A 23,852-nucleotide genomic window follows, 5' to 3' on the forward strand; every position below is an offset into this window, starting at 1 on the left:
GGAGCCTCATTCATCGATTGCCTGACCTCCACAAGCCCTCGATCTACCAGTGGAGCACAGTGACATTTTGTGTCTTCTGGAATTAGCGTCAGTTCAGAGCCAGCGTCCATCAGCATCCAAAGTCTGAGTATTGCCTTCTCCCCAGCACACCACTATCTTGGCAAAAGGCATGGGTCCCTTTGGGGAAGGTTGGAAGAATGAAGTGTGAGAGTCCTTTCTCCAGGGGACCCTGTCTCGTCTCTATTCAGTGAGTGCTGGCTCAGCTCCAGGAGCTAACTGAAGAAGCACGAGGCTTTATTTCTATGACTTAAGTTACGCATGGACGCTTTTGATCTAGACTGTTTATGCCTGTTCATACCAAGTGAGCACTTAGCAGACTTTCTATTTCACTTCCAGGATCACCGCGGACAATGAGAGCAACAGTGATAGGGTTGGGGAAGTCACTGCTATGTGGAAGTCACTGCTGTTAATCCTCTGCCCGTGGCCGTAACCACATCCTCTCGGCCTCTACCCCTCCAGGATCTCGTCACTCCCACCGTATTTTTCAATCCAGTGACTGCGTTTCCTACGGTGGGGTCTGGACTGCAGGGCTGAGTGATCCCAGCATGAGCCAGGCAATTCGCCAGCACAACAGAACTCAGCTGAATCCTTTCATACCCTGTGGATTCGGAGTTTCTCTGATTTTGCAAACAAGGAAATGAACCCAGTGGTTGTGGGGCGAGGCCACAGTTAGGCAGCTGGTATTTAAGCTAAGAATTTTCAGGGGGCCTGGGTCTCCAATCTCCCACCTGCACTTCGCAAAAAGCTCCGTGAGACACTTCTGTATTGTATGGGACATCTCTATGAGGTATCTGGAAGATCATGCACAATTTTATGAAAAAGGAAAACTCGGTATGCTCTTAGACAAAGTCACTATGTCCTATCTCTAACCAAAAAGCTTTTCTAAAGCCGGCAGACCGGGAGAGGGAGGATTCTGGTCACCACAGACCACGAAGTTTTCTGCACGATTTCCCATCTGATGTGGAAAATCATTCTGTAACATTTAAGCCTCCAGACTGGGTGGACTTTGAAAACCAAAATTTAACAGTCGAATCAAAGAGATGTAGGAAACAAACAGTCTCTTTGCCTCCTTGGCTCATAGGCATACCTCCCATCTCAACTACCCAATGTCAAAGAAAGAGTGAGAGAGAGAGAGAGAGAGAGAGAGAGAGAGGAGAAAGAGAGAACGGTAGAAAAGAAGGAAGGAAGGAAGGAAGGAGGGAAGGAGAGGGGAGTGGAGGGGATGATGGATGGACCTCATAAACCCGGGGTGGGGAGAGCAAAAATCTCACATTAACTCCTCCCTCAGGGACCTTGCTTATAGCCACCTGGGTGGGCCAGGTGGGACATGTCCTCTGTTAGTGTTAGTTACAGATGAAGAGGCGCTTCCTGGCAACTTCTTGCTACGATGTTTGTAAAGTTTACTAAGGCAGAGTTTTTAGGTTAGTATTTTTAAAACTTGTCAACATGGCTGTTCCTACTTCCTCTCTGGTAAGATCACACATGGAAAGACCTCAGTATCTTGCAGAAAACTGTTTGCTGAGTTCCCCAGGCCACTGCTGCTCGGGTACCTGCAGCCCCTAGCACTTACACTTATACCGACGAAGCATGCCTCTGACACGGGGTGGCTGGGTCCAGGTCTGGTCTCCTACGCAAGAAACAATTCAAGATGAAATGCAGGTAAAGGTCTGCAGAGAAGCGAGATTATTTGCACACAAAGTGAAAGTACACACTAAGGAGAGCAGCCATGTTCAAGAGAGAGCTTCATTCTCTTGGGGGCCCTCCCTTTATAGGATCTGGGGGCACAGGGAGTGGTGTCTGTGGTGGGGTTTAATTGAATATTCATAAGAGGTGGAGTTTGGGTGGGGCTTCAGCACCGCCCATTTCCTTGCTCTATTTTGGAAAACTCAGAAGTGTCATAGCAGCAGGTGCATGATGGGAATAGGAGTGTCAGCCATGATAACTGGATCAGCATAAGGTCACCACAGGGAGGTGGGCAGCCAGCACGTGGGTTATTTTGGACTGTGCCACTTCTGAGCAGCAAAAGAGTGGAGGTGGCAGGGAGAGTGTTGAGTGGTACAGGCAGGGCTGCAGGGAGGGGCTGGTGACGCCGGGTCCTCCTAGCTGGCTATCTCCCTGCCTCCGCCAAAACCCCTGCTGAATGCTTCAGCAAAAGGTGGTGATGGACTTCGGTAGTAGGATCTAAAGAGTGCTGGGCAGATGGACAAAACCAACAGGAATGGATGCAGAGCCACCTCCAAGGCCACAGGGGAGCATCTAAATAGACTATCGGACTCACCTCACAGATGCTACGCAGCCATGAAAACACAGAAAGTAAACCAGGTGCACTGTGATGGACAGAGCTAAGGTTAATTAAGGAGAAAAAATAAACAGTGCAGGATGACACCTTTGGCAGGAGTGGCAGGACGTCCCCTGCAGGTGGGAGCAGTGTGCTCCATGTCCCTGTGTGAAAAAGGAGGCAGCAGGCGGACAAAGTGTCGCCTGGCTTGGGGAATGTCTCGTCTTCCGCCTCGGGTGCTTTTCCACCATGTGGTCGCCTCATCACCCCGCAATTTGCGTCACTTCCTTCCGGTGCGTGGCAAGATGCTACCTGAGCACACGTTGCGCTGGTACCTGCATACAGACTCACATTTCAGGCACCTGCCAAATTCGTTCCTATGAATGGTTCTCTTGCAAATTTATGGACTCACTGATTATTTGGCAAAGCCCACCCTTCCAATGACCCTGACTATTTTTATGTTTTCCACATAACACGGTGCTTGCTGCACATTCAATAATGCCTTCTGATTGAACAGATAGATTTTTATATCCAAAGTAGTGACAGACAAGAACAGAGAGTGGGTTTCTGACAGGCTAAGAACGCCATCCTGTTCAACAGAACCGTGCTTAATTGCCGACACTCAATGATTACTCACCCCAAAAGGAAAGTTTCGTACCCGGTACCTGTGGTATTTTCACATCCTCTGCTCACCTGTCAGGTAGGGATAGGTCTCCAGGGAGGAAGGCCACTCCCCCCACACGCTGTACACATGGATTCAGGACTTGAATCCATCACATTCTTTAGTACGCCAGGTAGCCTGCATGGTGTGTCCGTAGCAATGTGCTTCTTTGTACCAGGAAGATCGGCAGAGTGGTTTGCATTCTGCCGCAGTGTGGACCAATTTTGGCTGAGTTCCAAGCAGCAGAAATGGCAGCAGCTACCTGACACCTGCGGTGTTGAACTTGGCTTGCTTTTCTAACCGTCAGAAACTCAGCGCTGCCCAAACCCGTGGGGCTCACAGTCAAAAGCAAAAAGGAGGAAGGAGACTTCTCTCCATGTGTAATAAGAAAGACTTTGAGGAGGGGTCATAGAATTCTTTTTCAAGATCTCACTGGAGATTTGGCTTATATAAACCTCAGTCTTGGGGCTGGCGCTGTGGTGTAGCGGGTAAAGCTACCGCCTACAGTACCAGCATCCCATATGGGCACCAGTTCAAGTCCTGACTGCTCCACTTCTGATCAGCTCTCTGTTAAGGCCTGGGAAAGCAGTAGAAGATGGCCCAAGTTCTTGGGGCCCTGAACCTACATGGGAGACCCAGAAGAAGCTCCTGGCTCCTGGCTTCTGGCTTCAGATTGGTACAGCTCCAACCATTGTGGTCAATTGGGGAGTGAACAACCAAATGGAAGATTTCTCTCTCTGCTTCTCCTCTTCTCTCTGTGTAAATCTGACTTTCAAATAAATAAATCTTTAAAAAAAAAAAAACCTCAATCTTGTGATTAAAGCAAAGTTTGCCCATTAAGCTAACGAAATGTCCCATCCTGGTAACACGCACATTTTAGCTCTGCAGTGGGATGCTTCTAAAAATCATTGCAATCATTCTAATGTTTGGATCCCCCCAGCTGACCCATAAACACAGGGATTCCAAGTTCTTTCCTTCCCACTCACTCTGGATTTACAACTTTCCTCTTCTGGCTGTTGCAGGCTGCATGTGTAGCCAAAGAATGTCCATGCTAACCTTAAACACAACTGTATGATCTTCCCCTGAAGTCTTTTGACAAAGGATGGCAAATCTCCTTAGTCAACGCTTACCATGACAAGGCTGAAACAGGGTACACGACTTTTCCTGAACACACAGGATGTGTCTGGCGATAGGGAGCATTGTGTTAGAGTCCCAATTCATAACTCTTTTGTCAAAGTTGAGAGTCAGCTGTAAGTTATTTGGTCGTTTAACTTTCACCCATTTTCCTGGCTGGCTTTTTGGTTTCTTCTATTCTTTGCAGAAAATGAGAGTTCCTGCATTTTTGAATGTCTTGAGTGTTTGGCATGAATCACTGATGGTGCTGTGAATTAGCGTGCATTCCAGCTGGGCCTTTCCCAGTCTGTGACAAAAACAAGAACCTGCACCTGGAGTAGCACCATCCCACCCCGGCACCCTTGCCTCTGCCGTGTCCACGGGGACCATCGCCGTAGCCTCCACCATGCATTTCTGTCCGTATTCAGCTCTGCAGCTTTCAAAACCCTGGGACATTTATCTCTGTCTCGTCACGTCCCAAGAAGGAATGTGAAAAACACACAGGGGAAGAAAGTAGTAAATAAATAAATGAGAACGATAACAAGTTTCACTCTTTCTATGCCTGGTGCGACGCAGGCACTCAGCACATGCGTGTTAAATAGTCAATTACAAGCAAAGAATTAGAATGGACTTGGCCACCTATGAAATTTAATAGCCCAGTTGTGTTTGGCTGTTGGGCTTTTTCTGTAAGAATTCTTTGTGTGAGTATAATCTGGACACGGGTCCTTAAAACACTCATGATGGCGCAGAAGAACCACGAGCAGGGTGGGCATTGTGGCTGACTCAGCAGATGCAGCTGTCACTTGGGAACACCTGCTTCCTCTAGCAGAGTGCTGGGGTCCTGATACCCACATGGGAGGCCCTGAGGGAGCTCCTTGCTCCTGGCTTTGACCTGGCTCAGCCCTGGACATGATGGACATTTGGATGGTGAATCAGAGGATGGAAAACTTCTCTCTCTCTCTCTCTCTCTCTCTCTCTCTCTCCCTCCCTTTCAGGTAGATTAAAATAAATCAACAATTTAAAAACATTTTTAACGAGCCATGAGGAAAGTTGGAGAGTGTAGTGCCTCATTATTTACACCAAGGGATCCCCAAAAGGCAGAAGGAGAGTGGTGGATTCTTCAAAATTTTGCTTGGCTGATCAGTGCTCTGCGTGAAAGAAAAAAACTGAACTGTGACCCCCCAACTTCTTATCTACACATAAATCGCTATGAAATAGATAGGAGACTAAGATATGAAAAGTAAAAGGATAAAGCTTTTAGCATAAAACAGGAGAACAGGGGCTGGTACCATGGCATAGCGGGTAAAGCCTGCAGTGTCGGCATCCCATATGAGCGCCGGTTTGAGTCCTGGCTGCTCCACTTCTGATCCAGCTCTCTGTTGTGGCCTGGGAAAGCAGTGGAGGATGGCCCAAGTCCTTGGGCCCCTGTACCCATGTGGGAGACCCGGAAGAAGCTCCTGGCTCCTTACTTCGGATTGTCTCAGTTTTGGCTGTTGTGGCCAACTGGGGAGTGAACCAGAGGATGAAAGACCTCTCTCTCTCTCTCTCTCTCTCTCTCTCGTGTGTGTATGTGTGTGTGTAACTCTGACTTTCAAGTAAATAAATAAATCTTTAAAAATTAAAAGGGGAACATATATTCTGACTTTGAGGTAGGAAATTAAAAAAAAAAAAAAAAGAATCTCAAAGCATCAAGGGCGGGACTAGTGGGTTATGCTGCCACCATATTGGAGCACTTGTTTGAGTCACAGGCCATTAGCAGGGAGCTGCATAGGAAATGGAGCAGCCAGGACACAAAGCAGTGCCCATAAGGGACACTGGCACTCCAGGCCTCAGCTTTACCCACTCCACCACAATGCCAGCCCCAACATATCACAGCTTTGCTGCAGATATAAAGGAAAGAACACAAAAGGCATGCATCTTCTTGTTTTATGTCTTCTTAGGAGACTGGCAGACTTTGGTTAGCTAGAAACATCTATCCACATACATGGCAAAATTCATTTCAGATTCAAAGGGTTTGGCAACATTGTTCACAATGAGAACGCGAGTCATATAAAAGGCATTCAATTCTATCCCACTCCATAGCATCACCCAGGGATGAAAATGTTTATGGGTTTTTTTTTTATGGAGGACTGAAGGAGCTTATCATCAGAATACACACACGTGTAGATGTAGTGTTTTTTTAAAAAGATGTGATGACATGTAAATTAAGAATCAGAAATGGAAACATTTTAAGCATGAAAAGAAAAATAGAATAGATGTTGAATGAATAATGAACCACTATTTGTAGATGCTTAAGGTCCAAAACACACCTAAATATTTATCCAGATGTTTAGGAGCTGGTGGTGTGGCTTAGTGGGTTAAACTGCAGCCTGCAGTGCCCGCAACCCATAAGAGCCCTGGTTCAAGTCTTGGCTGCTTCACTTCCCATCCCTCTCCCTGCCAATGTACCTGGGAAAGCAGTGAAGGATGGCTGGTAAAATTGGAAGATCTAGAAAAGTGGGACCCACATCACCACATGCCCACATCAGATGGGACGGAATAGCAGCTCCCCTTCTGGGCGGGGACCAGCTGCTCAGTTTTGGCTATGGTCCCTACCACTCCCGATTGCCCCATTACCTGGATCCATCTTAACTTGTGCTGTTGCCTGGCCCTGGAAGGTGTGTGATTCACTGGTTCACTCCTCAAATGGCTGTAACAGCCAAGGCTGGACCAGGCTGGAGCCAGGAGCCAGGAGCTTCTTCCAGGGCTCTCGCATGGGTGGCAGGGGCACAAGCACTTGGACCATCTTCCACTGCCTTCCCAGGCGCAATAGCAGGAAGCTGGTTCCAAAGCAGAGCGGCCAGGACTCAAATCGGCACCCATATGGGAGCCTGGCGTCACAAGCGGAGGCTTAGTCCACTGTGCCACAACATCGGCTCCCTTGAGACGGGTTTTGAAGACAAGTAGAAGTTCAACAAGGAAGTGGAGGGTGAGTATCTTCTGCCCCCTTCTCCTGTGGCTGATCTTTCTGCTGAGCAAGGGCTCCTCCATGTGTGTGCTCAGGGTGCCATGGGACACACCCAGGGAGACTCTGAAGAGAGGCTGGGACAGACAGGACACGCAGTGGGTCATCTCCCTGGATGTCCGTGATGCAAGCTCCTCCCTCAGCCCCTCCCCCACAGGCCTTCTCAACAACCGTCTCCTGGCAGGGGATGCACGTGCTCATCCGACGCCGGCGAGTGTGATATCTGCATCCTCCTTGGCCGCTGGAGGTCCTAACCTATGATCCTTGCACGTGAAACTCCCTGGGGGCTGGCCTAGCATGCACCTGCCTTCTGAAGACTCCTCCCCCACCCCCACTCCCTACCCCCACCCAAAGGAAAACTACTGAAGCTTACACTGGAAGGATCTAGATTTCCCAAGCCGCGGCGAGGATGCTCTGAGACTAATTGAGGCTGACTAACGCGTCCACCCGAGCCAGCCGTCTGCCTGCTACGCTCACGTCACGTAAACACAGTTCCGTGCAACCTCGTCATTTCCGCACCGCAAGATAAACACTTTAAGAAACTAATGTAGTTCTGCTCTTCCCACAAGCCCCCACCTCCCCCAATCCAGGGGAAAGGTCAACAGAAGCCAGGAGCCAGATGATGCTGGTGACGTCCGTTTGATTGACACTGATAGGGAAGGTGCAAGGTTCTTGGAGTTAAGAGAGCCAGCGTCCCCCCTTCTCCACCCTCACCCCTGGTCCCAGGTGCTTGGTGCTACCCCAGGATGGGAACATGGTAGATTCACTTTTTTTTTTAATATTTATTTATTTATTTGAAAGACAGAGTTACAAAGAGGCAGAGGCAGAGAGAGAAGTCTTCCATCTGCTGGTTCATTCCCCAGTTGGCCACAAAGGCTGGAGCTGTGCCAATCTGAAGCCAGGAGCCAGGAGCTTCTTCCAGAGCTGAGCCTATCCAAAGCCAGTGGCCAGGAGCCAGAAGCTTCCTCCAGGTCTCCCACATGGGTACAGGGGCCCAAGGACTTGGGCCATCTTCCACTGCTTTCCCAGGCCATAGCAGAGAGCTGGATTGGAAGTGGAGCAGCCAGGACTCGAACCGGTGCCCATATGGGATGCTGCACTGCAGGAGCCGGCTTTACCTGCAAGGTGTCTGGTGCATAACAAATCTTCCCAGGCAGATGAATCAATTAATTCACAAGCTTTTATTGGGATTCTGCTCCCGAGCGAGGTTCCCCGGGCCCAACAGAGCAACAGAGCAGGGGCCAGGGAAGTCACGCATCAGAGGTTGGGTGGGCTCCTTTTATAGATACAGGGCGTCCCTCCTTGCGGATCCCAAAGCTACCATTACCCACTTTGCCACAGCACTGGCATTGACTCACATTTAAACCTGTTCTTCAACCTCTGGCAAAGCCACACTGGGGAAGTGCGCAGGTGATCTAGTGCAGACATCAGCTCCTGCTGCCCCCTTGACATTCACAGACATTTAATTCAATCCTCTCTGCTCCAACTTGGGAATACTCCACATCCTCCTGAAGACCTTAGCAGGGGGATGGAGCTGTGGCGTAGCGGATAAGGCCACCTGCCAGCATCCCATATGGGCACCGGTTCCAGTCCCGGCTATCTTCCAATCCAGCTCTCTGCTATGGCCTGGGGTAGCAGTGGAAGATGGCCCAAGTCCTTGGGCCCCTGTGCCCACGTGGGAGACCCAGAAGAAGCTCCTGGATCCTGGTTTCGGATCGGCACATTTATGGCCAATTGGAAAGTGAACCAATGGATGAAAGACCTCTCTCTCTCTCTCTCTCTCTCTCTCTGCCTCTCCTTCTCTCTCTGTGTAACTCTTTCAGATAGATAAATAAATTTAAAAAAATAAAAAAAAACCTTAGCAAACCTCTACAAACCCATGACCTCCCAATCGCTTGTACTTTGGCCTGGTCTTTCCCAGTCCTAGCTCTGGGCATGCTTGGCCTCCATTTCAACTGTCTTCAGGGAGAACCCAAGAGCTGTGCTTTAATTCCATCAACACACACACACACACACAGAGGCATGTACACACGTGGGCGCACAAGCTGAAAACCTTGAAATCCATGAAGTTTTCAAGATACACAATTCCAATGAACCTTTCAGAAGTCCCTAATACACATGAATTCAAAACAGTCATGCGCCAAAAGAAATCTAGCTTTTAATTCTGTGTTTCATGAGAAAGCGAAAATAGCCTTGTAGAAGCACTTATGTTGGGGGAGGGGAGAGTTAAATGAGTGTTTGGGGGGAATAAAAGTATTTCTGCGAAGAGCATAAAATTCACCTTGAGCTAATCCTGCCCTTCCTGGTTCTTCTACGTCTCCCTCACCTCGTGCTCATCACACTTCCATCCTCTCGCCTCCCTCCCACTCTCTCTCTCTCTCTCTCTCTCTCTCTCTCTCTCTCTCCCCTTTTCTATCTCTGCATTTCCAGACTTCTTCTCCTGGAAATCAAGGTCCAATCCCCTTAGAATAAGACCCCACCTGGGACAAGTGTTTGAGGCCCTTGCCTGAGATGCCTGCATCCCGTACCAGAGTGCCTGGGCCGGAGTCCCTGCGCTGGCTCCTGACTTTCGCCTCCTGTTAATTCACACACCCTGGGTGGCAGGGCAGTGAGGATGGCTTGAATAATTGGGTTCCTGCTGCCTACAGGGCAGGCCTGGATTGAATTGCTGGCTCTTGGCTCTGGCTTGGTCCAGTCCTGCCTGTTGCAGGCATTTAGGAAGTAAAAGCGAATAGGAAATCTCTGCTTCTCTTTATCTATCTATCTATCTATCTATCTATCTATCTATCATCTCTATCTCTATCTATCTATCATCTATCTGTATTTCTATCATCTATCATCCATCTGTCATCTCTCTGGCATCTATTTCTATCTGCTTTTCAAATGAATAATAAACAAAAAATAATTAAAACAGACTAACATTTCACAGCACCACCTCTTTCCTCAATAGTACACTCCCTTCCCTACAACTCCCTTCTCATCCCACCCCTTTTCTCCATTCTCAGACTAAACAGAGGGCGGAATTGTAACTGTTTGGGAGTTGTTGGGAAGTCAGGCCTTCAAAGCAAGCTGCTCCACCCTGGAAATGAAGATGGAGCATTGTCAGTCTGCACATGGACACCACCAGGTTTCCACCTGAAATATGAAGCCAGGAAGTAGAATCTCCAAGTGTTTCAAAAACATGCAACAACGGCCAGCGCCGCGGCTCACTAGGCTAATCCTCTGCCTGCGGCGCCAGCACCCCGGGGTTCTAGTCCCGGTTGGGGCACTGGTTCCGTCCTGGTTGCTCCTCTTCCAGTCTAGCTCTCTGCTGTGGCCCGGGAGTGCAGTGGAGGATGGCCCAGGTCCTTGGGCCCTGCACCTGCATGGGAGACCAGGAGGAAGCACCTGGCTCCTGGTTTCGGATCAGCGCGGTGCGCTGGCCACAACACAACTGCGGTAGCAGCCACTTGGGGGGTGAATCAACAGAAAAAGGAAGACCTTTCTCTCTGTCTCTCTCTCTTACTGTCTAACTCTGCCTGTCAAAAAAAAAAAAAAAAAGCATGCAACAACTTTACCTATCATAATTGTATCGGGGCTGGCACTGTGGCGTAGCAGGTAAAGCCACCACCTGCAGTACCAGCATCCCATGTGGGTGCTGGTTCAAGTCCCGGCTGCTCCACTTCCCAGCCAGCTCTCTGCTATGGCCTGGGAAAGCAGTAGAAGATGGTTGAAGTCCTTGGGCCCCTGCACCTGCATGGGAGACCTGGAAGAAGCTCTTGGCTCCTGGCTTTGGATCAGCTCAGCTCAAGCTGTTGCAACCATCTGGGAGTTAAACAGCGAATGGAAGACCTCTCTCTCTCTCTCTCTCTCCCTCCCTCCCTCCCTCTCTCTCTCTCTCTGCCTCTGTGTCTCTGTCACTCTGCCTTTCAAATAAATCAATAAATTTCTTTTACCAAATATTTTAAGCATGTTAATGATCTATGTCTCAGGTTTGGTGGCTTCCCCCAAAGCAGCCATATGGATCCAGTTGATCAGTTTGGGAGGTGACCCCCCACCCCCATGAAACACATTGAGAGGTTGGGAATATGAGGCTGAGAAAGGGTGCAAGTTAATGACAGGTGGCTCCAAGAGTCCCAGCCGAACCCATGGAAGCCGATCGCTATGGAGCTCTGACACTGTTCGAACACCATGCTCAGAATGACCCAGGGAGGGGTAAGGCCGAGGTCACTGACCCAGCTCCTCCATCTTCTCCAGAGGCCTGGGCCTCTCTGGCCTGTCATGCACAGCCCACTGGTCACTGTTCATACAGTGGACCAAGGGCATATGGGCCGGATATTGATCCTGCCGGCTGCTAAGAACTGAGATGACTTGCATCTGATGTAGCCAACAGAGTGCCTAAGTGAGTATGCTGTCTTATTTGCTTCTTCCAGCAAATCAATACCAGCGCCAGGCTGCCCTTGCGTGGGCTGACTGCAGGCCGGTCCAGATGTGACTCTTACAGCTGCTTTGCCAGGATCTGGCCTCGATCGGGTTTGACAGTCACAGTGCAGACGGCTCCCTGCTTCCACTGTCTCTCTCTTCAAGCCAACCCCCAGGTAAGAAAGTGGACTCCCTTCTGAAGCCACCCTGCTGTGAGCAAGGCCAAGGTCGCTGCATGGAGAAAGCATATAGGGCAGCACCCAGCTGTGAGTCATGGCTGTGAGCCCTGAGCCTTCCCCAGCAGAGACCAGAGCACAGCAAAGTGCATGGCCTCACCAGCGTCTTGAAGAACAGAATGACTGCCCCAGGCCACCCCACAGTGTGAGAAATCAGATGATTTAATAAGCCATCAGGTCAGTCCCAGCGGAAACTGAGGGTGCAAATGCTTGCTTCTCCCAGAAGTTAACCTTTAGCAAAGTGGAATGTGCCTTCTCCAGCCCTTGGGAGCTTCCAATGTTATCATGAGAATAGCAAGGGAGTGGTGACTCTGCCCTTCTGAGCTCACAGTTTACTGGAAAAACAAGATACCTCTCCCGTTCATCATGAGCAAGCCAGACAAGACAAATAGATGATTTACCAGGTTTTTTGATAGCTTTTGCCTTGTTACTGATTGTCAAGTTGATTGACAAGTTTTTTTTCTTTTTTTATTCCCCAAAATTGTGCTTAAAAACCCCACTACAGCCAGCTTCTTTGGGTTGTGCCTCTCTCTGAGCCGCCCCCCTCCTCCTGGCCACTCTGACTTAAATAAATCTTGTTTTTCTCTCTGCCTTGTTCACTTGGAAATTCTTCTTCCGATGGAGACAAAGAACCAAGGTAATCTTTTCTCTGCCGTTTCACCCCTAACAACAGCACCATGAAAAGTAAGGCTCTGAAGGCACAAATACTCTGACATGCTTTGTTAGCTTGCTGAAATAAATGTCAGCTGTGGCTTTTTTCCATAGTCACTATTCAACTTGTACACAGTTGAGTAGAATTGCTATTTAAGGTCTTTTTAAAGTAAGGTTAAAAAAAAAGCAATTAATGGGAAAACTGTAAGATTTCTCTCAATCACCAGGCAAGTGGGAAGCCAGTTCCTAGAGAGATGTCTTGCCTTCGCTGTGACATGGGCAGCGAATCAAAGGCAATGATGCAAAACAATATAGCAGCAGCATGTATGGGCCTGGGGCTGCCATTGCTCTGAGCACAGGTCAATCATCGGCGTGCAGTTGGAGCTGAGCTTGTCTTGAACTGCCTCCATTTAAAGACTTCATCAAGATCGGTTGTAGAGGCCATGAAGCAAGTTCCAACAGGCCTGCGAGCTGACACACTGAGCTATGGTGCAGAGATGGGAGAACCTTGGTTGCTCGCAGAAAACTGTGATCCTGTTCTTCAAGACAGAACATCATGGTTATTGAGCCATTTAGCTAACACCTTTTAAAAAAGAAATTTACTGAAAAGGCAGAGTTTAGATAGGAAGGAAGAGACAGAGACAGAGATAGAGAGAGAGTGGTCTACCATCAGCTGGTTCATTCCCCAATTGGCCTCAATGGCCAGGGCTGGTCCAGGCGGAAGCCAGGAGCCAGGAACTTCTTCCAGGTCTCCCATGTGAGTGGCAGAAGCCAAAATACTTGGGCCATCTTCTGCTGCTTTTCCCAGGCCATTAGCAGGAAGCTGAATTGGAAGTGGAGCAGCTGGGACTCGAACCACCACCACCCACATGGGATGCTGGCATTGCAGGAGGTGGCTTCACCTGCTACATCACAATGCTGGCCCCAGAAAATGATTTTTTTTTTTTTTTTGACAGGCAGAGTGGACAGTGAGAGAGAGAGACAGAGAGAGAAAGGTCTTCCTTTTGCCGTTGGTTCACCCTCCAATGGCCGCCGCTGCAGCCGGCGCACCGCGCTGATCCAATGGCAGGAGCCAGGATCCAGGTGCTTTTCCTGGTCTCCCATGGGGTGCAGGGCCCAAGCACCTGGGCCATCCTCCACTGCACTCCCTGGCCATAGCAGAGAGCTGGCCTGGAAGAGGGGCAACCGGGACAGAATCCGGCGCCCCGACCGGGACTAGAACCCGGTGTGCCGGCGCCGCAAGGTGGAGGATTAGCCTATTGAGCCACGGCGCCGGCCCAGAAAATGATTTTTTAAAGAGCACCAAAATGATGATCGATGAAAAAAAGCAAGTTGGTAAGTTAGACTTCATTAAAAGAAAATTCTGCTCTGCAAAAGATACCATTTAAACAATGAAAAGACAAGTCACAGATGGGGAGAACACATTTGCCAAGCAAATATCTAATGAAGGACTGGTATCCAAAATGCACGAGGTGGGGGCAGGCACCATGGCACAGAGGGCTAAGCCACTGTTTGGGATGCCCACAGGCCTTAGGTTGGAGTCCTAACTGCTCCATGCTTCCAATTCAGCTGCCTGGGCCTGGGAGGCAGCAGATGAAGGCTCGAGTGCTTGGGCCCCGCCACTCACTTGGGAGATCTGGATGGAGCTTCTGGCTCCCGGCTTCAGCCTGGCCTCGCCCTGGTTGTTGTGGACATTTGGGGAGGAACCAGCCGATGGAAGACCTCTCTCTTTTTCTCTCTCTTTCTCTCTCTCTCTTCCTTTGCCTCTCTGTAACTCTGCCTTTCAAATAAATAAAATAAATCTTTTTTAAAAAAAAGAAAGCAAACTAGTCAACTACAAAATGAGCCCAAGACCTGGACACCTCACCAAAGATACACAGATGGCAAATAAACAAATGAAAAGGTGCCCCACCTATCATAGGTCACCAGGGAAATGCAAATTAAAACAACAATGAGAAAGCTCTTCCTACCTATTGGAATGGCCAAACCCCAGACCTCTGGGAACCCTCCAAGCCGGCAAGGATGTGGGACAACAGGGAGCTTCCATTCCCAAGCGCTGGGAGCAAACGGTGCAGCCGCTCTAGAATAGAGTGTGGTGATGTCTTACAGACTAAAGATACCCTCACCCGAGGCTTCTTGGTATCCACCCACACTAGGCTGTGCACCCCTGTGGTTAAGATGACTTGGTTCATTCTTCCACAATGTGGAAGCAACCAAGATGCTCTTCAGCAGGTGAATGGATAAACCAACCCTGGCACGTCCAGACAACCGAGCGTTATTCAGCAAAGAGAAGACAGGAGCTACATAGCCATGGAAAGAAGAGTTTCTGTGGTGCAAAGGTAAATGCCCATCACAGAAGTAAAAGAAGGCAATCTAGAAAGGCCACATTCTGCAGGGGTCCAGCTCTGCGATTTTTTGTCTTGTTTTTGGCACAGGCAGAACTGTGGAAATAGGAAGAGATCCATGGTTACCAGGGGTCAGTAGGCCGGGCGCTGCTAACTCTGAGTATGCTCTGTGTGACACCAGGGTCCAGGGTCAGTGCATCTTTGTCCCGACCACGGGAACCGTTAATGTCAATGCTGGCCTTGGGCGACCGCGGGGGCCAGGGCAGGCTGACTGTGAGTAGTAAGCACACCTCACCCCTGTGAGATGATAGGGAAGGAGCAGAGGGAGCTGGGAGGGATTTCCTGGGAATGCTGTATTTCCCGCTTATTTTCCCATAAATCTAAACTCCTCTAAATAAATAGGCAAAAAGATAAACAGATGTCAATGTGTGTACAGACCTAAAGGATGTACACCCATTATGTGTCTGAGTAGTGGATTTCCGGTGTTTATTTCTTCTCTTTTTCTGTGTTTTCTATCTTCCTGCAAGAAACACACACACACACACATGCATAATACTAGTGGACAGGTGTTAGAGTAGCCTTCTTGGACTAAGTATTCACCCACACCAGGTGGTGCACCCCAATGTTTGTGATGGCTTGGTTCATACTTCCGGGAGGTACACAGAGACAGTTACCAGGAAGCATCGAGACTTTTAACAAAAGAAAGTAATTGAAGTTCTTATCTGGGAATGAGAAAATTTGGATGACACAAAAGGAGGAAGTGCCCTTCTGGAAGGGGACTGGAGCTTCCAGCCTAGCCCTAACTCACAGGAACGTGTTCTAAAACTTACCGAACACTTCAGAATTTCTCCAATGTACTTGGTACTTGTAGATGCACTTGCTCTCTCCTATGTACCCACTTGAGTGTTACTGGAAGACTCCTGTGGTGCCTCTTGTCCCAAAAGCTGACCCAAATGCACAAAGAAGCTGACTTGTACAAGACCACAGGGCACAGCTGATGTCTGGGCCACCTCCACTGGGACCCAATACTGCTGCTTCTGACATGGTACGACATGCAATTATTGAAATTTCCAAGGCCTCGAACAAGAAAACGGTGCGTAAACAAAATCTGAATTGAGTATTCGGGTATCAATTTTTTTTGAAAGTTGCAAGATGGCTCAGTTATTCAAATGAGGTTCATTTGCTTCTCAATTTTATATAATTTAGGGTCACTCCTTTTTTTCCCTGGATATGATTTTGGAGAAGGAAAGACAACTTAAGAAAATAACAAGCACTTGGGGGCCAGTACTGTGGCGTAGCAGGTAAAGCCACTGCCTGCAGTGCCAGTATCCCATATGGGCACCAGTTCGAGTCCTGGCCACTCCACTTCAGATCCAGCTCTCTGCTATGGCCTGGGAAAGCAGTAGAAGATGGCCCAAGTCCTTGGGCCCCTGCACCCATGTGGGAGACCCGGAGAGGTTCCTGGCTCCTGACTTCGGATCAGCCCAGCTCTGGCTGTTGCAGCTATTTGGGGAGTAAACCAGAGGATGGAAAACCTCTTTCTCTCTCTCTCTGCCTCTCCTTCTCTCGCTATGTAAATCTGACTTTCAAATAAATAATCTTAAAAAAAAGAAAATGACAAGCACCTGTTCTCTTGTTGAGCACATATTTAGCCATCTCAACATTCCTCTTTGGGGACAAAGCAATGGACAAGGAGAGGGGAGGTTTCTGGTTTCACAGAGCCAGAGTGATCACACAGTTCATGTAGTGCTGAGTCAAAATTCTAATGCCATGGTAACGTAGTGCTGAGAGATTCTAACACAAGGATCAAAAGGTAGCTCCAGGTCAGTGTAGGATGAGGCAGACGTTTCTGAGACACCGAGGCGTGTCAAATCAGTAAGAGTTGGCAGGTGAAGAGTGGGCGTTGGCATTCCAGCCTGGATGTGAACTCAAGAAAGTGTCAGCATAGGGTGTGATGGGCAGGTGCTGGGTTGCTTAGAGGAAGCAACTGCCACTGACTAGTGAGCCTGAGACAGGGATGTATCTGAGCGAGAGACAAAAATACAAGGCAAGGCCCAAGCTGAGGAGTTAGGATGATTTCTCAGAGCTTTGGCCAGCCCTGAGGGTTCCCAGCTCAACTATAGCATTTCTCAGTCTCTTTAAAAAAAAAAAAGAGCTGAACTGTAGGAGGTCCACCTGAGTCTTTGGCTTTCCATCTTTATTTATGTCTCTTCCGAAGCTTTAGCAAAAATTAGTGGATTTTTTAAAGATTTATTTATTTATTTGAAAGTTACAGTTATACAGAGAGAGAAGGAGAGGCAGAGAGTGAGGTCTTTCATTTGCTGGTTCACTCCCCAATTGGCCACAATGTCCGGAGCTGTGCCGATCAGAAGCCAGGAGCCAAGAGCTTCCTCTGGGTCTCCCACGCAGGTGCAGGGGCCCAAGGACTTGGGCCATCTTCTACTGTTTTCCCAGGCCATAGCAGAGAGCTGGATTAGAAGTGGAGCAGCCGGGACTCGAACTGATGCCTATATGGGATGCCGGCACTGCAGGCGGCTGCTTTACCCACTACACCACAGCACTGGTCCCTAGTGGGTCTTTTTTAAAGATTTATTTATTTATTTTAAGAGTTACAGAGAAAGCATGTGGGTGTCAGGGATCTAAGCACTTGGGTCATCATCCGCTGCTTTTCCCTGGATTGGAAGCGGAGCTGCCCAGAATCCAGATGGCATTGCAGCCTGTGGCTTTTCCTGCTACACCACAACACCAGTGCCAGCAAAAATTAGTTTTAAATGTGCACTTCGTTTTCGGCTATCTCCAGAACACTCCCCAGGGCCTGGAGAACACGCAGAGATAGAAAGGGAGAGAAAGTGGAGGCTGGTGTTGTGATACAGTGGGTTAAGCCACCACTTAAAATGCCAGTGTCCCATATCAGAGCACCTGCTCAAATCCTGGCTGCTCTGCTTCCGATCCAGCTCCCTGCTAAAGTGCCTGGGAAAGCAGCAGATGGGCCAAGTCTGTGGATCCGTGCCACCCCTGTGAGACAGCAGGATGGAGTGCCTGGCTTCAGCCTGGCCCAGCCCCAGCTGTTGCAACCATCTTGAGAGTAAAGCAGTTGAAAGATCTCTTCTCTCCCCGCCCCCCCCCCAACTCCCTTCCTCCCTCCCTCTCTTTGTCACTCTACCTCTTCAATAAAAATAAATAAATATTTTACAAAGAAAGGGTGAGGAGGTTTCCTTTGTTGCAATTTGCCCTCACCCACCACGTGGGGGCAGCACTTTGCCATATTCATTATTGGCTGGTGGGTGGTGTGGCCAGCACAGCAGATGCCGCCAAAGCTGCTAACCTGGAGGGGCTGGGGAGCCATGGAGGCCTGGGCAAGAGGCCTCTTCCTGAACGTTCACAGCCTGTCCTGGGGCCCACATTGTTACCCAGGCCCCCACCCCTACTCTGAGTCCATCCCAAGAGGGACCCCTCAAGATGGTGCCTTTAGGCTTTGGTCAGGTTGAGACTGGGGTCAGGCTCTTCCCTCCGGTCCTCCACCGACCCTGGAGCCCAGTAAAGCTGTCCTTGCAAAGACAGGCCTGCAACCACGCAGCCCCCAGGAGTCCCACAGATCCAGTGGGCGCCCAATCCAGGCTCAGCCAGGGGCCCCACTGCACCACTGCTAAGGGAATCCAGACACCCACGTGGTCTCTTGGTTTCCATTCTACTGAGGCTGATGGAGCAATGCGCCATGCCAGGCTCACAGCTACCCACGGCAAAGATGGAAGCAACAAAAGCCTAAGCACAAAATATACACAATGCGCTGCTTGCCAAGGTCTGTGTTCTTTCTCTCCGCCACGCAGCCACAAAAAGCCCAGGGCGTTTATCCGAAGCATCTCCACCTACCCACCTGTCTCTACCAGGATCCGCCCTGTTCAGGGAGGCAACCAGCTTCAGGTGCAGCTTCCCACGGAACCGTTGCTCGAAGAGCGTTCTTGGAAAATCAGGCAGGGAAGAGTTTGGCTGCTCAAGCAAGCCCGACTCCTGCATAGCCGCTGCTGTCTCAGAACCTTTTATTTTTGTTGAAAAGGACACATAGTTTTAGTTCTGATAAAACTGCGTGCTTTCGTTCTTATCTGGCTTTAATATTGATCTAAGTGCTATCCTAACGCTACACTAAGCATGATATTCCAGACACGGTGCTTTTCTAAGTTCTACAATTTCCATTCTTCACGCATTAAATGAAAGAAACGGAGAGGGAGAGCAGTGAGGACTCTTGGGGTCCTTATAATGCTTGTTGCGTAACTTGGGTGTTGGCTCTGAGTGTGAGTGCACGACCGAAAGGTTCATGCACCTGCACATGTATGCGCATTTCTTTTACGTTCACGTGGATTCTTTGGTACTGCAACAAAATGCTTAAAAAATAAAATTGAAGCATGAAGTTTCTGCTTCTGGTCGTTTATCTTTGCCTACTAGGAGCTTCTGTCTTCTCATTTGTGATGAACACTTTGCCTTTAGCTCATCCAGTGTGGTGGCGACAGCACTTCTAGTTCTCTCGCTGCAGATTCCTACATCTGGGTCACCGCCAGACTGCCTTCGGTTGCTGTTCTCTCGGCTCTGAATGTATGGAATAAGTTTGCATTGTCATCTGGCATTGTGATCTTAACGTTGTAAGGTCAGTTATACTCTAAAAAAAGTGTTCTCTTTCCCTCTCTCTCTTTCTGTGTGTGTGTGTGTGTGTGTGTGCTGGTTTATTTCAGTTAGGGGAGTATCTCACTTGGGTTCAAAATGAAAACCCTCTTTCTCAGGTTAGAACAAATATAGACCCCTTGATCCCCAGCTGGGATGCTTGGAGCTTGCGCCACCCACCTGTGGCTCTGGATCAGCCAGAGCTTATCCACAGAACAAGATGCTCTCTGGATTCTACCTGACGGGTTCGCGCTTCCCAGGAGCTGTGGTCACTCTGAACTTGGACCTTTTGCTCCCCAAGCCAGTAAAGAGGCAAACAATCCATCAGGGCCATGGCCTCCAAGAATGGCACGAGTCAGGGCCTGTCCCTCGAGTGGAATCCTGAAAGACAAGTGGGCAGTCTACACTGCGCCGAAATTCTTCCAAGCGCCGCCTCCCATCCAGAGTCTTGGGCTTCTTTCCAGAACTTTCTGTGGGGCCCTGCTGAGCATTCTGCAGAGACTTCTCAGTCCACCCCACGAAGGAAGTGCTTCATTTTGCCGAAGATGAAACCCAAGCTCAAAGCAGGCAAAGCATGACTTCAAGGTCAAGGTAGGAGCGAGTAGGTGTCAGCGCAGGAATCAGACCAACTCCAGCCAGAATCTGAAGCTCAAGTTCTTGTTCTACAGCCGTGAGAGCATCAGCAGTTGGCACGGTTGTCTTTGCTCAGAAATATTTTTTTAAGATTTATTTACTTGAAAATTGGAGTTACAGAGGGGGAGCAACAGAAAGAAAAAGAGAGAGAGAGATCATCAGATCTCCACCTACTGGTTCACCCTCCAAGTAGCCACAATGACCAGGCCCAAGCCTGGGTCTCCAACATGGGTGGGCTTTCCCAGGCCCATTAGCAGGGAGCCGGATCAGAAGCAGAGCAGCTGGGACTGGAACTGGTGCCCATTTGGGATGCTGGTGTCACAGGCAGAGGCTTTATCCACTAAGCCAGGGTGCCTGCCCTCAGCAGTAGTCTTTTTTTTTAAGATTTGTTTAATTATTTCAAAGTCAGAATTACACACAGAGAGAAGGAGAGGCAGAGAGAGAGAGAGGTCTTCCATCCAATGGTTCACTCCTCAATTGGCTGCAACAGCTGGAGCTGTGCCAATCTGAAGCCAGGAGCTGCTTCCAGGTCTCCCACACAGAAGCGGGGGCCCAAGGACTTGGGCCATCATCTACTGCTTTCCCAGGCAATAGCAGAGAGCTGGGTCGGAAGTGGAGCAGCCGGGACTGGAACTGGCACCCATATGGGATGCTGGCACTGCAGGTGGAGGCTTTACCCACTATGCCACAGCGCCGGCCCTCAGCAGTAGTCTTGAGAGGGTTTTTAGCATGAGCTGTGTCCATGGCCATCATAGGAGACAGCTGTGTAGGGATTATGCCTGGGGAGGGGCCATCAGAAGCCCTACCCCACAGGGAACACGAAGCTGTGACTTTTTTCCTCTTTTCCTTCCTTTCTTTCTTTTTTTAAAACCTTATTTTCCTTTAATTTGAAAAGAAAAAAGACAGGGACCAGCACTGTGGCGCAGCAGGTAAGGCCACCACCTGCAATGCAATATCCCATATGGGCACCAATTCGAGTCCCGGCTGCTCCACTTCCAGTCCAGCTCTCTGCTGTGGCCTGGGAAAGCAGTGGAGGATAAACCAAGTCCTTGGGCCCCTGCACCCACGTGGGAGATTCAGAGGAAGCTTCCGGCTCATGGCTTCGTACTGGCCCAGCTCTGGCCATTGTGGCCATTTGGGGAGTGGATTAGAGGATAGAAGACCTCTCCCTGTCTCTCCTTCTCTTTCTCTCTAACTCTGCCTTTCAGGTAAACAAATAAATCTTAAAAAAAAAAAAAAGAAGAGTGCAAAACAGACCTAAAAGAGACTCAGTGGTACAGCTGTCAGATTTAATAAATAAAAATACAGATGCCCAACAAGAAATAATGTGAAGGGTTAAGCATGCCCGGAGCAAGGTTAGAGGTTTGTTTATCTCAAGACATTGCTGGCTGTTTACTGCAGTTTCCCTGGTAACCCCACAAGGCTGGCGGGTGGACCCCATTCTCACCCCCGTGTCTGGTGCTCTCGCCCACGCACTCCCTGGCAGGAATGCCACTTGCCACTCTGGTCTCGAGGAGCAGGGCTGGAGGCCTGGGCTCTCAGAATCAGCCTGGGAAGCTGGGATTCTTGTTCACTGAGGATTGGGGAAGAGTCTTGAGGGCAGAGGGGTGGTGGGGGAAGAGGAGAGAGCTCAGCGGTAGGATGCAGGCTCGGGAGGGAACCAGCCTCAGCTTGACGTAGGGGGCTTGGAGCAGAGGTACAGACACACTTCTGTGCATGCAGTCACCATGGAAAGAGGGCAGCCCTCTAGTGTAGGTGTCTCTGCTGGGTCTTCAGTGCCTGCTACCTGTGAGCTAACTGCCCCCACCTGTCTCCTTCACACACACACAGAGCGCCCGGAGGCTCAAGGCTCAGCCGTCATCCGGGAGTGCCACTCAGTGGCTGTCAGCGCAAATGCTCAGACCATCCCTCGCCATCTAGGACTAAGCAGGTGCATTCCAATGAGCACCTGCTCCCCCTCTGCCCCCACAACCTTCACACAGATCAGGAGCTGTATGGAGGAAGCACACTCCCTCTGCAGGGTGGGTACTCTTGTGCCTTCTAAGCGGCTGCCAGCAACAGTGCGCCCTGTCCCGTGAGCTGGCTGCGGGCTTTCCTGACAGCAGTCTGTGATACAGACTTGTAGGTAAAAGTGCTTTGGTGCTCACTGACCAAGAATTCTTTTTTTTAATTTTATTTATTTGAGAGGCAAAGTTACAGACACACAGAGAGAGAAATCTTCCATCTGCTGGTTCACTCCCCAAATGGCTACAACATCCGGAGCTGGGCTGATCTGAAGCCAGGAGCCAGGAGCTTCTTCTGGGTCTCCTGTGTGGGTTCAGGAGCCCAAGGACTTGGGCCATCCTCTACTGCTTTCCCAGGCCATTGGCAGGAATCTGGATCAGAAGTGGAGCAGCCAGGACATGAACCAGTGCCCATATAGGATGCCGGTCCCTGGTCCAACGAGTCTTAAAAACTTGCCTCCATGGGCCCGGCGCCATGGCTTACTTGGCTAATCCTCCACCTGTGGCACCGGCATCCCATATGGGCACTGGGTTCTAGTCCTGGTTGCTCCTCTTCCAGTCCAGCTCTCTGCTGTGGCCTGGGAGGGCAGTGGAGGATGGCCCAGGTGCTTGGGCTCTGCACCCACATGGGAGACCAGGAGGAAGTGCTTGGCTCCTGGCTTCGGATTGGCGTGGCGCCGGCCACAGTGGTCATTTGGGGGGTGAACCAATGGAAGGAAGACCTTTCTCTCTCTCTCACTCTCTGTAACCCTACCTGTCAAATAAATAAATTAAAAAAAAAAAAAAAAAAAACTTGCCTCCATGTGTTTTTCATTTCGACAATCCCTAAGTACAAACTGTTTATTTTGACAATGTTATCTTAGGGGTCAGAGTCAAAAGTAAGAACAGAAAACCAGGGTTCATGTAAATCTGCAAAAGGCCTGGACACCACCCGCCCCCTGAGACCATGGGTGATGGACAAGAAGGCATCTGGCGTTTCATACCGGATTCTTGAAGGCGGCATATTGCACCTGAGCACATCTTTGGAAAGAGAAGCTGCTATACACAAAGGCTTGTGCTAGGAACACTCACTTTTGAGCTTTTCTACGTGGACCCTGCAGTGACACAACAGAATCAGACACTCAGATTCTGGCTCCGGGACCCCACCCACCCACCCTGCACCCACATCCAGTCCAATCCTGTGGCCAGCCCTGTGCTCTCCCGAGTGGGAGAGCAGTTGGGCTGAGGGAAGCCCCATCAGAAACAGCTGGTTTCCCCCCTAGATCCACTGTCCCTCATCTCTCGGGGCCTGGATTCACCTGTCCATCCCCACACCCCCTCTCAGTTAACTCCGTCCCACCCGTAGTGTGTCAGTAAGAGCAGTGTCTTCATGAATGCACCGTCCTGACTGCGGTAGTAACAGTGCGTTTATTCTGTCCCACAACAGGCAGTGCATTTATTCTGTCCCATGCACAGTATCAAGGGTTGTTCATGAGCAGGTGTACTTCAAAAAGTTCATGGAAAATGGAAATAGGAGACAAGTATTTTGGGGTGCAAAAATATTTTAAAATCCATGCATACATTATCAATGCAAGACTTATTTGTTTGAAAGGCAGAGTTACAGACAGAAGGAAGGAGAGAGCAGAAAGAGAGAACTCTTCCATCCGCTCATTCACTGTCCCCCAAAATATCTCCAGTGGTCTGGGCTGGGCTGGGCTAGGCCAGTACCAGGAATCAGGAACTTCTTCCGGGTCTCCCACATGGGTGCAGGGTCCCAAGCACTTGGGCCATCCCCTGCTGCTTTCCCAGGCCACAGCAGGGAGCTCGATTGGAAG

This window comes from Oryctolagus cuniculus, chromosome 11, assembly GCF_051225735.1.
Source record: "Oryctolagus cuniculus isolate XC-2025 breed Fujian yellow rabbit chromosome 11, ASM5122573v1, whole genome shotgun sequence".
Classification (NCBI taxonomy): Eukaryota; Metazoa; Chordata; class Mammalia; order Lagomorpha; family Leporidae; genus Oryctolagus; species Oryctolagus cuniculus.